This window comes from Dendrobates tinctorius, unplaced genomic scaffold (genome assembly GCF_039654945.1).
Source record: "Dendrobates tinctorius isolate UK_male_01 unplaced genomic scaffold, ASM3965494v1 ptg000102l, whole genome shotgun sequence".
NCBI lineage: Eukaryota > Metazoa > Chordata > Amphibia > Anura > Dendrobatidae > Dendrobates > Dendrobates tinctorius.
Window position 1 is genome coordinate 15,828,831 of NW_027361770.1, and position 13,127 is coordinate 15,841,957.

Here is a 13,127-nt window from a genome sequence, read left to right on the forward strand (position 1 = left end):
AGTATCCTGATGCTAAAATGGTGTGCATGGGTGATTTCAACATTCTTAATACTTATATGGATAGAATGAGAGCTGCTGGCTCTGGATCCGATAGCCACAACACCACTGTGTTAGAAGCTTTCGTAAAGGAAATGGGTTGGATTGATTTATGGAGACAGCAACACCCTCTTAAGAAAGAATTCTCCTGCTACACGCCGGCTGTTCGCTGTCTGTCCAGAATTGGTCACACATTTGGGAATAATACTGCACTGTCAGATTTACGTGAGATTGAGTATCTTCCTAGGGCAGTATCAGATCACGCTCCATTGGTGATGTGATTTCATTTAGATGGCTCTGAGAGACCTAAGATATTTGGTATGCACCCATTTTGGTTATTCCTCATTGGGGAACAGGATACAGGATAGAATAACAGACCAACTAGATGTTTTCATAACAGACCATGCTGATTTCCCTGATAAATTGGTAAAGTGGGATACACTTAAAGCATATTTGAGGGAATTTGTTAAGTCCACGACTTCATATATTAAAAGAGAGTCTCATATTGGGGAACAGAGACTTGCTGATGAATGTAGGTTACTGGAAACTGAATATTTTAATAACCCCTCTGATAGAACTTTACTTAAATGGCTCGAGAAAGGGAGGGAGTATCTGATGCACTTGCAGGAAAAGGCCCAGAGGAAACTCTTTTTCACCAAGCAAACTTACTTCGAGTTGGGTAATCAATCAAGTAAATTCTTAGCTTACATAGTCCAACAAAATCAAATGTTCCCATCTATATTGTCCATTAATACAAGGGAGGGAGTGCCGCTGCTCAGATGTGACCAAATTGCAAACAGATTTGAAGAACATTTTAGAGAGTTGTATACCTCCCAACTGAACCATACTACAGAAGAAATTGACGAGTACTTAGGCCAGATAGAATTCCCTAGGCTTTCTCATGAAGAGCAGGCATTCCTGGATAGGGAGATCACTCTGGAAGAAATTCAGGAGGCAGTCATGTCTCTCTCTAATGGGAAAACTCCAAATCAAATTGGGCCCATTCTGAATCAAACTCTTTCCGAGACACTTGAAAAGTGCTCGCTTCCTCAGTCCTTTTAGGATGCTACTATTGTGGTCATTCCAAAACCTGACAAGCCTGCTGAGGAGTGTGGTTCTTATCATCCAATATCCCTACTTAACTCTGACTATAAAATTCTTACAAAACTAATAGTCAATAGACTCAAAACAGTAATATAGAGTATTATACTTGAGGACCAATTTGGCTTTATGCCGGGAAGATCCACCTCCACTAATATTAGAAGAGTGCAGGTTCTGACACAGATAGGCCATAAATATAAAAAACCCTGGGCGATAGCCTCTTTAGATACTGCAAAGGCCTTTGATTCACTGGAGTGGGAAATTTTGCAACGGGTGCTTCTGAGATTTGGATTCACTGATAGGTTCTGTGGATGGATTGAACTACTTTATCAAATGCCGAGAGCTAATATACTGGTAAATGGCATCTTGTCGGAATATTTTGACCTGGGCAGAGGAACTAGACAGGGATGCCCACTGTCCCCAATGCTCTTTGCTCTTGCGATTGAGCCAATTGCACTTAGAATTAGACAAGATCTTCTGGTTGAGATAATTGACATAAATTCCAGGGTGGACAAGGTGGGATTGTATGCTGATGACCTGGTGCTTTTTCTGGGGGAGGTTGGACGGTCCCTTCCTAGAGCGATTGATCTTATTAATAATTTTAGAGAATTGTCGGGCCTCAAAATTAATTGGAGTAAATCTGTAGTTATGCCGCTGTTTGATAATATAACAGTAGATACACTATCTGGTCTACAAGTAGTTTCCAGATTTAAATATTTGGGCGTCATAATCAATCAAAACCCGATTGAAGACCTTAGGGACAATATATACCCCCTGGAAGATATGATGAGGAAGAAGTTTGGAATATGATCCTGACTTCCCCTCTCTGTAAGCAGGTAGGATTGGACTAATTAAAATGATAATTCTCCCAAAGTGTCTATATTTGCTAGAACATACATCAATTTGGGTCCCTAAGGGTTTCTTCAGGAAACTGCATAGCTTGATGGCAATGTTTATATGGGGCTCATCCAGACCTAAATTAAGTATTAGCTCCCTACAGAGACCTAAAAAACAAGGTGGATATGCAGTGCCCGACCTCTTTTTATATTATCTAGCTGGTCAATTACGTTATCTAAAGTGTTGGTTAATTCAAGATAGACTTAATAATGCTGAATCTCATCTCATACACTTTCTGGAAAGACACACACCATGGGCAATATTGGAGGGTTCATATAGACCATCTCAGGGCTTGCTGTTTGCACATAATTTGGCAATACAGGTTTGGCGAGAAAGTAAGCATACGGTACAATTTACTGATCAAGTGGGGGAGACACAAATATGGGATAATCCTGAATTTCCGCACCTTCAGAATTTGCAGGATCCAAATTTCTGGAAGCAAAATGGAATAGTGTCGTTCAATCAGATTTTTGAAAATCAAACTTTACTATCATTTGAACAATTTCATGTGAGGTTTGGGATTCCCCATAGGGACTTTTATAGATATCTGCAACTGAGACACGCCATACAGTACCAATTCCCGTTTCCTAGAATGCGAATATCTACATTTCCGCTGATATGAGTATTATCAACTCAGGGACCCACAGGTATGATATCCTCCCAATATACTTTTCTGTTAAGTTCCAAGATTGCATCCACTTAGCTAGCTGTAGAGGGTAAATGGAGGCATTTAATCCCTTCTATTACAGATGATCAGTGGAGTGAAGCAATAGAGGCACATACGATGGTATCTCCAGCTGCAAATGACAAGTTAATCCAATTATATATACTTCATCAATCCTATTTAACCCCAAGTAGGCTATATAAATTTGGCAGAAGGACAACTGATGAATGTCATAGATGTGGGGAAGTGGGTGCGGATCTCTGGCATCTCATTTGGAACTGCAGAATTATGAGAAGATATTGGAATGATGTAATAGCTACTTTGGAGAGGATAATTGGAATACTGATTGAATGTTGCCCAGAGTTATGTATTCTGGGTGTAGTGGATGAGGAGATGTGGACTCATTACGATAGAATATTTCTCCGGGAAGCTCTATTTATGGCCAGAAAGGCGATAGCATTGAGATGGATGGGGGGGGGGGGGGGGGAGTCTCCTTTAATTCGGCAGTGGAAGAAGTTAGTGAACGACATGATTCCATATGAAAATATACTATATAGGCATAGAGAATGCCCCCAGAAATTTCATAGGATTTGGGAAAGATAGTGCGACTCACCCTTAACACATCTGGCCCCTAGTGTTATAACCTCATTAATTTCGCGATATAACCCCTGATGTATATCTTCTTCACCGTGTGAAGGTGATGCTACGTGGGATCTTGGGAATAAATGTCTATTTTAATTTGAATAAATACAGACTCAAACTCTGACAAAGAACCAGTCGGTTTGATGGTGCAGTGCTTTATAGAAGTGTTATACTTTATTTGTTTTGCTGGTTCACTCTATTATTGAAAGTATACTTTCATATCTACTGTGGATGGTGACTTTATGGCTGATCCGAATTCTATACTGCAATGTTATATGCTTGTTGTATTAATTTGTGGAATCTTTCAATAAAAAGAGTTTAAAAAAAAAAGTGAGATGTCCCCTAATGTATTACGTTAGTAACAGAAGAAATAATTGTTTAAGTGTGGATGAGGGCTGGATGACAAAGAAGATATGCTCCAAACAATTTTTTAATTGGATATCCCATACTGTATTACATTACAGTAGTAACAGAAGAAGTTTAGAGGGGGCCTGTTGATGAGTCCTGTATAACATTGATTAGTCGCTCAAAACAATTTCAAACTAAGATCTCCCCTTCTTTATCACATTAGTAACATTAAAAAAATATATATTTTTTGCGTGGATGAGGCCTGTTTAATCTAGAAGATTGTCCATGGTGTTGGAACGCCCTCTTTCCTACAGTTGCTGCTGGTAAGGTGAAGGTTTGCTGGAGAAATTTTGCCGACGAGTCGTAAAATGAACTGATCAGGAAAAGGGGCATGACGATGGTGGTAATGGGAACGTACAACAGGATCAATAACAGGAAGGCTATGGTAGGTATGAGATCCAGGATGCAGCCTACAATGATTAGTCGTATACTCAACACCTATTACTAGAGAGCGCTTGATGCTTGTCAGAAGATAGCTGTAACAGATGCGCATCTCAATCTAGGCATAAAAGATGCCCATGAGAAATTGGATGCCAAAGATGCACATAATCTAGAAGATAGGCTCAAAACAATTTCAAACTCAGATTTCGGCTGCTGTATCATGTTTGTAAAAAAAAATATGTTTAATGTGCACAGCTCTGCACACAGAACAATTTCAACACCACTAAATGACAAGGTTGGATATGCAGTAGCAGGCTGTATCACGTTTAGCAACAAAAAAAAATGATTTTAATGTGAATGTGTGTGAGGTTTGCAGATAGGTTCATATCACCGCCACAAAATGACAAAGTGGGATTTGGTGGGTTGTATCACGTTTTGCAACAGAAAAAAACATTCATTTTTTTTAAATGTGCGTTAGGTCTGCAGACAGCTTCATATCACCGCCACAAAATTACAACATGAAATTCAGCGGCCTGTATCACGTTTTGTAACAGATAAAAAAAAATGTATATATTTTTTGATGTGCACTAGGTATACAGACAGCTTCATATTACTGCCACAAAATTACAACATGGAATATGGTGTGCTGTATCATGTTTACCAACAGAAAAAAGTTTTAATTTTTTTAATGTGCATGAGCTATGCACACTGTTGAATTTCACCACCACTAAATAACAAGGTGAGATATGGCATGGTGAATCACTCTCGCAACTGCACCAAAAAAACTTCTTCATACCCAACAGCTCAAATCACAGAACAATGTCAACACATCACTAAATGACAAAGTGGGATATGACACATTAGCTAGTGAAAAAATAAGATTTACAATGCTATACTTGTGCATGGGGCACAATAGAAGCAGTGCACAACAAACTTGTATGACATGTGCCCTGCTGGCTTTGTCTGTGGACCTCAGTAATGGCAAAAAAATATTGCTGGACGTGATTTCAGCAGCCAATTACACAAACTGTTTTGTCAGGACATTATGGATGTTTCCTGCGCCCTGATTGGCTAGCCGCAATGTGAACATATAAAGTTAGGAAAAAAAAATACTGTTTACAATCACATCACGCCTCTGAGGTCTGCAAACACTCTCCCCTCATCAAACACGTGCCCCACGCTCATGATGCATTGCCATTATCGTAGCAAAAGTGCTGAAAATAATTTTGTGTCAATGCACACATTTCCCGCACTTTTTACTGAATGTTTCCGATTTATCACAATTTTATAAAATTTTGCTTGTGTTTACGATCACGAATCCGAATGTGCCATATTTGTGCCAAATTTATGTTTGGCGATTATTTTCCGAACAAATTCACTACTCAGCAATGCCACAGGCTGATCGTCTCCATGCCACACTGCATTGATGCGTAATTGATTCAAAAGGAGCCCCGACCAAGTATTGAGTGCATTTACTGAACATACATTTCAATAGGCCAACATTTCAGATTTTAAAATTATTTTTCAAGTTTGTGTTATAAAGTACCTAATTAACAGAGATAATGACTTTTGTTTTTTTTTTTATGGATGTAAGCCATAATCAACATTAACAGAAATAAACACTTGAAATAGATCACTCTGTTTGCAATGACTCTATATAATATAGGAGTTTCACATTTTGTATTGAAAAACTAAAATAAACTAACTTGAATATGTATTATATATATATTATTATTGTTATTATTCATTTTTATTGTGCCATTTATTCCATGGCATTTCACATGTGAAAAAAGGGGCATACTTAGACAAGTACAATAAACATGAGCAATAGAAGGCACACAAGTACAGGAGAGAGGACCCTGCCCACGAGGGCTAACAGTCTACAGGGGATGGGTGAGGATACACGAGGAGAGGGTAGAGCTGGTCATGCGGCAGTTCAGCAGACTGAGGATCACTGCAGGTTGTAGGCCTGTCGGAAGAGGTGGGTCTTCAGGTTCCTTTTAAAGGTTTCCATGGTAGGCGAAAGTCTGATGTGTTGGGGAAGAGAGGCCCAGAATAAGGGGGAAGCAGGGGAGAAGTCTGGTATGCGGTAGAGAGAAGAAGAGATAAGAGGGGAGTAGAGAAGGAGATCTTGAGAGGATCAAAGGTTGCGTGTAGGTAAGTACCGGGAGACAATGACACAGATGTATGGAAGAGACAGGTTGTGGATGGTTTTGTATGTCATAGTTAGGGTTTTAAATTAGAGCCTCTGGACAATAGGAAGCTAATGAAGGGCCTGGCAGAGAGGAGAGGCTGGGAAATAACGGGAAGACAGGTGGATTAGTCGGGCAGCAGAGTTTAGGATAGATTGGAGTGATGCAAGAGTGCTAGAGGGGGAGGCCAGAGAGTAGGAGGTTGCAGTAGTCGAGACGGAAGATGATAAAGGCGTGCACGAGTGTTTTTGCAGTTTCTTGTTCAAGGAATGTACGGATCCGGGAAATGCTTTTGAGTTGGAGTCAGCAGGAGGAGGCAAGGGCTTGGATATGTGGGTTGACAGAGAGGACAGAGTCGAGAATCACCCCGAGGCACCAAGCATGCTGGACTGGGGAAAGTGAGCAGCCACTGACATTGATAGGTCTGGTGGAGGGGTATAGTGAGATGGGGGAAAGATGATGTATTCTGTTTTGTCCATGTTCAGCTTTAGAAAGCAAGCAGAAAAAAAAGATGAAATAGCAGACAGACATTGTGGGATTTTGGTCAGTAAGGAGGTGATGTCAGGTCCAGATAAGTAGATCTGCGTGTCATCGGTGTAGAGATAACACAGCAAACCATGGGATTTTATGAGCTGCCCCAGGCCAAAGGTGTAGATGGAGTAGAGTAGGGGTCCTAGGACTGAGCCTTGAGGAACACCGACAGATAGGGGGTCGAGTTGAGGAGGTGGTGTGGGAGAGGGAGACCCTGAATGTCCAGTCTGTTAGATATACAGGGTGGGCCATTTATATGGATACACCTAAATAAAATGGCAATGGTTGGTGATATCAACTTCCTGTTTGTGGTACATTAGTATATGGGAGGGGGGAACTTTTCAAGATGGGTGGTGACCATGGCAGCTATTTTGAAGTCGGCCATTTTGGATCCAACTTTTTTACAATGGTAAGAGGGTCATGTGACACGTCAGACTTATCGAGAATTTCACAAGAAAAACAACGGTGTGCCTGGTTTTAACATAACTTTATTCTTTCATGAGTTATTTACAAGTTTATGACCACTCAAAAAATGTGTTCAAAGTGCTTCCCATTGTGTTGGATTGTCAATGCAACCCTCTTCTCCCACTCTTGACATACTGACAGCAACACCTCAGAAGAAATGCTAGTCTAAGAGGGTCAGATTCCTTGTAGGAATGCTCGAACCTGACACCTGTAATTTGGTGGTGCACCATCTTGCTGGAAAAACACAGGGAACGTGCCATCTTCAGTGCATAAAGAGGGCAACACATCATCATGCAGCAATTTCAGATATCCAGTGACATTGAGGTTTCCGTTGATGAAGAATGGCCCCACTATATTTGTACCCCATATACCACACCATACCATCAATTATGGGTGTCAGGTCTGAGCATTCCTACATGAACAGTTTCCTGGAAAGTGGATTGGTCATCATGGGTCAGTTGAATGGCCACCAAGGTCTCCCGATCTGACCCCCTTAGACTTTTATCTTTGGGGTCATTTGAAGGCAATTGTCTATGATGTGAAGATACGAGATGTGCAGCATCTGAAACAACAGATACTGGAAGCCTGTGCTAGCATTTCTTCTGCTGTGTTGCTATCAGTGTGTCAAGAGTGGGAGAAAAGGGTTACATTGACAATCCAACACAATGGACAGCACTTTGAACACATTTTATAAGTGGTCATAAACTTGTAAATAACTCATGAAAGAATAAAGTTACGCTAAAACCAAGCACACCATTGTTTTTCTTGTGAAATTCTCAATAAGTTTGATGGGCCACATGACCCTCTGCCCATTGAAAAAAATAAAGTTGCATCCAAAATGGCCGACTTCAAAATGGCCACCATGGTCAGCACCCATCTTGAAAAGTTCCCCCCCTCCCATATCCTAATGTGCTCCAAACAGGAAGTTTATATCACCAACCATTGCCATTTTGTTTAGGTTTATCCATATAAATGTCCCACCCTGTATATCAGCTGTAGGGATTTGTACTCACTCAGGTGCACTAGAGGAAAACAGGAGGCATGCTTCTTGTAAAAAAAAAAAAGTCTGTGTGGGTGTATTTACTCCATAAACCTAGTAGTAACAACAAGCGATAAACGTCCTTCAGAGCAGGCAAAACAATACAATACTGTCCTTAGCCGAGCTCTCTGCTCCCTCAGGCCTGTGGGCAATGTCCAGCACACAGGCTCGGTCTGGTGCCAGACACACACAGAAGGCCTTCTACCTCCCAAGACACAGACCATGTGCCAAACAACAGCCTCCATTATGTAGGCTGTAACTGTAAGGAGGCAGATCGGGCTGCGGGTACCTGCATTGAGCCGGGTCTGGAACTGTGAAGGCTGCGTCCCAGTTGCCTGGTTGAAGACAAAAAGGATCGGACAGGCCCCATGACCAGGGGCGAGGGGGAGTGGTTAAACCGGAAGCAGAGCCGAAAGCGCATGAAGCGGCAGTCAGTTTCCCACCGTCGGGGAGAGCACAGCAGGGTGAGCAGTGTGCTCCGCACCACGAGCATCAGCACCGCGACCAGCTGTGGTTGGCATCCATTGGAGACTCGGGCGGAACGGTGAGATTGGAGAGCACCGTGCACCTGGCTAAAAGTGAGACTCCACTCGTGTAGAGAGATGAGAGACGGCTGCAGGACTTTAAGTTGCAATCTTCTCTGCGGGCCAGAGCACAGCAGCCCACACTTGACACTGGGACTTCGGCAGCTCTCTTTGCTTAAGCTGAACAGGATTATGGACTAGGGGCTCAGCGGGTAAAACCGGTGACCACCTGTTGCCGCCAGAAGTTGGATTGTTATTTTTTGGACCTCATCTCAGGACACCCCACCGGCCATTTCTGGGACTACAACCCCCATCGGATCACTTGTGGCAGAGGACCTTAAGGACACCATAAGTTTGATTACTGGACTGTTGTTACATTTAAATTTCCATTTTTCTATTTAACTGTTTTCTCCCTGCGAGTAGTTTCTCTATTTTTCCAATTAAATTGTTAACTTGTTAACCCTTGCTCTACCTCCCTTGTGTCACTGCATCCCGCAACCTGCTTACATAACCACACCAACAGGGGAGGTATATGGGTAGTCAGACCCACATATCTCTCATAGCTGCCCGCAACCCGGACAAAGGTGCGCTAAACGACATCTTAGTGCTTATGTGCACTAAAGCAAATCTCTCTGGGTTACATCACACGGAGCAGCCATCTCTGCGACACATACCTCCCACTGAAAACATGGCCATTAGCATCCTTACATACCTCCCCCTCTGCCTAAAGCTGTGGGGCTTGGCACCGTCCATTAACCATCCAGAGACGCTTCTCAGTCGCCTTTGAATCTTTTTGGAACAATGTATCATCTGACTCCATCACCTGCTCTGTTAGGGTTGCCGCTTTTTTGGACCATTCTGTCACCTGACCTCCTCCACTGCTTTGGGCAGCCGCGAGACTCCCTTACAGTTGAGCCTACTGTCTTGTCTGAGACTGACCCTTTGTCACTTTGTCTGCTACAGGGTCTCCTGCCTATGCTACTCAACACTGAGTTAACAGAGGAGTCACTACTTCTAACCCCTTTAACTTCATATTGCCTACTTCTAGTCCTTGGAGAACCCCTTTGTCTCTCTATACCTTGGGTTGGAAATGGTCTCCACCTTCTTTCCATTTCCTGCAGCTGTACCTTAATCTGCAGTCTTTCCCGTCTCAGCTGCACTAACTCCCATAGGTACGCCACCCAATATTCCAGAAGTATTTGAATCTTTTTAAGGCTCTCCATTGAACCGACAATGAAGAATGGAACCATCCCATCTTCACCAGCTATCTGGGCTTTGGCGGCACGCTTGATCCTCACACTCACCACACCGAACTTATTCATAATTTCTTGCATCACTTGTCCAAGTTTCCCAATGACTTTCCTCATCAGACTTCTGGGCACCTGAACAATGTCTTCCACAAACCCCAGCTGACTTTGAGCTCTCCTTGCATGCTCCAGATGTCGAATGGCTTCCTTATTCCTCAATAGGATCATCTGTTTAATGCGGAGACAGTGTTGGTGCATGTCACTCAGGATTGCCATTCGCTTCACTGTGACTTCCCTAGTCGACAGTATAACCACCTGCTGAGTCTCTGGCGCCCAGTTCACACTACATGCCTCCACTACCTTTCTAAATGCCTCATGCACGTCCTCACTGGCACATGCTTCTCGGGTACCTCTACCAGGCACTGGAAGAGCGAAGTCTCACCTTCTTGGATATACTGTTTGATCTCTCCTTCCTGAAAGTCAGAGCGGTTTTTCAAGCCGTCGACCTCCCTTGTGAGACAGTCTGTGTGGCACTTCCCCTGCTGAATTTTTTTCCTCCCAGGAGGCCACTTCCTTGGTCAGTCTCTCCAGCACACTCCCCTTCACTGCGATCAGATCAGGAGAGCGCAGCAGTTGATTCTGTAGAGTGGGGAGAGCTAATTTTTCTAGCCGTCCATGTATTTCTGGAGCTGGGCCTTAGCCTCCTGCTCAATCTTGAGCTCTCGGAGAACTTTATCTCATTCCCCTGCCAAGATGGGCATTTGCAGTTCCTCCTCTTTATTACTCTGGCACTGCCATTGTAAGTCTGCGACCACCATCTCCTCCTGTAGAAGTCTTCTTAATGCTTCTCTGAGCACCTCCATATTTTCCAATATGGCCTTGTTCACAGATTGACACATTCAAAGGTGACCTCTGAGCTCAGAGACTTCCTTCTCCAGCTCATCCATTCTGTACTCAGCCGCTTGTCTCAGGTCATTTTCTCATGCGACACAGTCTTTTACTGTCTCTTTAAGCATCTCCACTTTGTGATCCTGTTCCCTTGTGGCTAGCAGGTGTCGCACCATAAATTCTTTAATTAAATTTTCAGATGGGGCAGCTTGCCCACCATCTCTCTGCCACTTCAGAGTTCTACCTATTCCTTCATCAGCAGGTACAGTTTTCTTTTGGGTCTTCCCTCCATTACCTTCAATCACCTCTAGGGTCTCTGCTGGGCTCTCTGAAGAGTCAATTTTCTCGCTCCCAGACTCCATCTCTCCAGCCTCGAGTTCTCTGGAGTTCTCACCGTCTACTATCCTGGTGTCATACGCCTCAGTACAGTTCCTTCCCCTTCCAGAATTTTGGCGCAGTTCTTATTTTCCACCACCTCAGAGGCAAATGAACCACCAGTCTGCTCTCCTTGACCTTTTTGTATTTTCACCCCACCTACTCTCTCTGGGATTTCACCTCCTACTGCGATCTTTGCTGATGGACCTCCACCATCACAATGTATCAGTTATATTTTCGGCACATCAGCGGCTACCTCTGTGTTGGGGTTTGTCAGTGGCAATTTGACCTCCTTATCTAGGACATTAAGTTTGTTTGCACCTGACTGTCTCTTCTTCAGAGGGTTCAGCCTGGCCTGCCTTTCTGTGGCCGCCGTGTCCCCAGCGACGAGTGGAACCCTTGCTGGCTCTGTACGCATGGCACTGCTTTGCATACTTCGTAGACTCACCGATGCACAGCAGACCACCCGGAGTTCATGGACCCGACGATCCCCAGCAATTCTCAATAAGTTTGATGGGTCACATGACCCTCTTCCCATTGAAAAAAATAAAGTTGCATCCAAAATGGCCGACTTCAAAATGGCCACCATGGTCACCACCCATCTTGAAAAGTTCCCCCCTCCCATATACTAATGTGCCACAAACAGGAAGCTTATATCACCAACCATTGCCATTTTATTTAGGTGTATCCATATAAATGTCCCACCCTGTATATCAGCTGTAGGTATTTGTACTCACTCAGGAGCGCTAGAGGAAAACAGGAGGCGTGCTTCTTGTAAAAAAAAAATCTCTTTGGGTGTATTTACTCCATAAACCCAGTAGTAACAACAAATGGCAAACATCCTTCAGAGCAGGCAAAACAACACAAAACTGTCCTTAGCCGGACTCTCTGCTCCCCCAGGCCTGTGGGTACACAGGCTGGGCAATGTCCAGCAAGCAGGCTCAGTCTGGAGCCACACACACAGGAGACCTTCTACCTCCCAAAACACAGACTATGTGCCAAACAACAGCCTCCATTATGTAGGCTGTAACCACACCAACAGGGGAGGTATATGGGTAGCCAGACCCACCCATCTCGCATAGCTACCTGAAACTCAGACCCAGATGCACTAAATGACATCTTAGTGCTCACATGCACTAAAGCAAAATACTCTGGGTTACATCGCAGGGAGCAGCCATCTCTGCGACACTTACCTCCCATTGACTACACGGCCATTAGCCTCATTACATATCGTACGGTCACTGCCAGCAAAACTACTACTACAAAAGAACTACTAGTTGCCGACACCAATCATTTTTATAGGCTGATTGGACACCTGTTACAGTTAGCATATAGCTTCTGGGGTGTGGTTTACAGAGCAATTAAATTTAATATTAAATAAAGGTAGGCAGTGTTTATAAAAATATACAAGATGATGCAAAATGTGAAAAACAATACAATTTATACAATTACATAAAAGAAAAAGGAATAAAAAAACTATTAAACCTGGTAATGGAAATGGCTCAGAGCTTAGCGAAGTGATGCACTTCAGTTGAGAAAATTGACAGACCCTCCACACCAAACTATGTCTTTCAAGGACTGACAAAGACCCAAATCTAGATTCTGCTTTTCATCAGCTCTAAGTTACACCTACATTGATGATCTCATGTGGGGGCTGTTTTTGTGGTATGCTTGGCTCTTCAGGGTTTTATGAGATCCCCTAACTTACAAGTTATCTTCGCCTCTGAAGGTTCCAGC

The 13,127-nt window shown here is 43.3% G+C and overlaps 1 pseudogene; it reads right to left on the bottom strand.

Annotated features, from left to right (window-relative positions):
* LOC141099804 (large ribosomal subunit protein uL11 pseudogene) overlaps positions 1–10,403 on the bottom strand; it is a 38,034-nt pseudogene extending 27,631 nt beyond the window's left edge.
* Between the last annotated feature and the right edge of the window lie 2,724 nt (positions 10,404–13,127).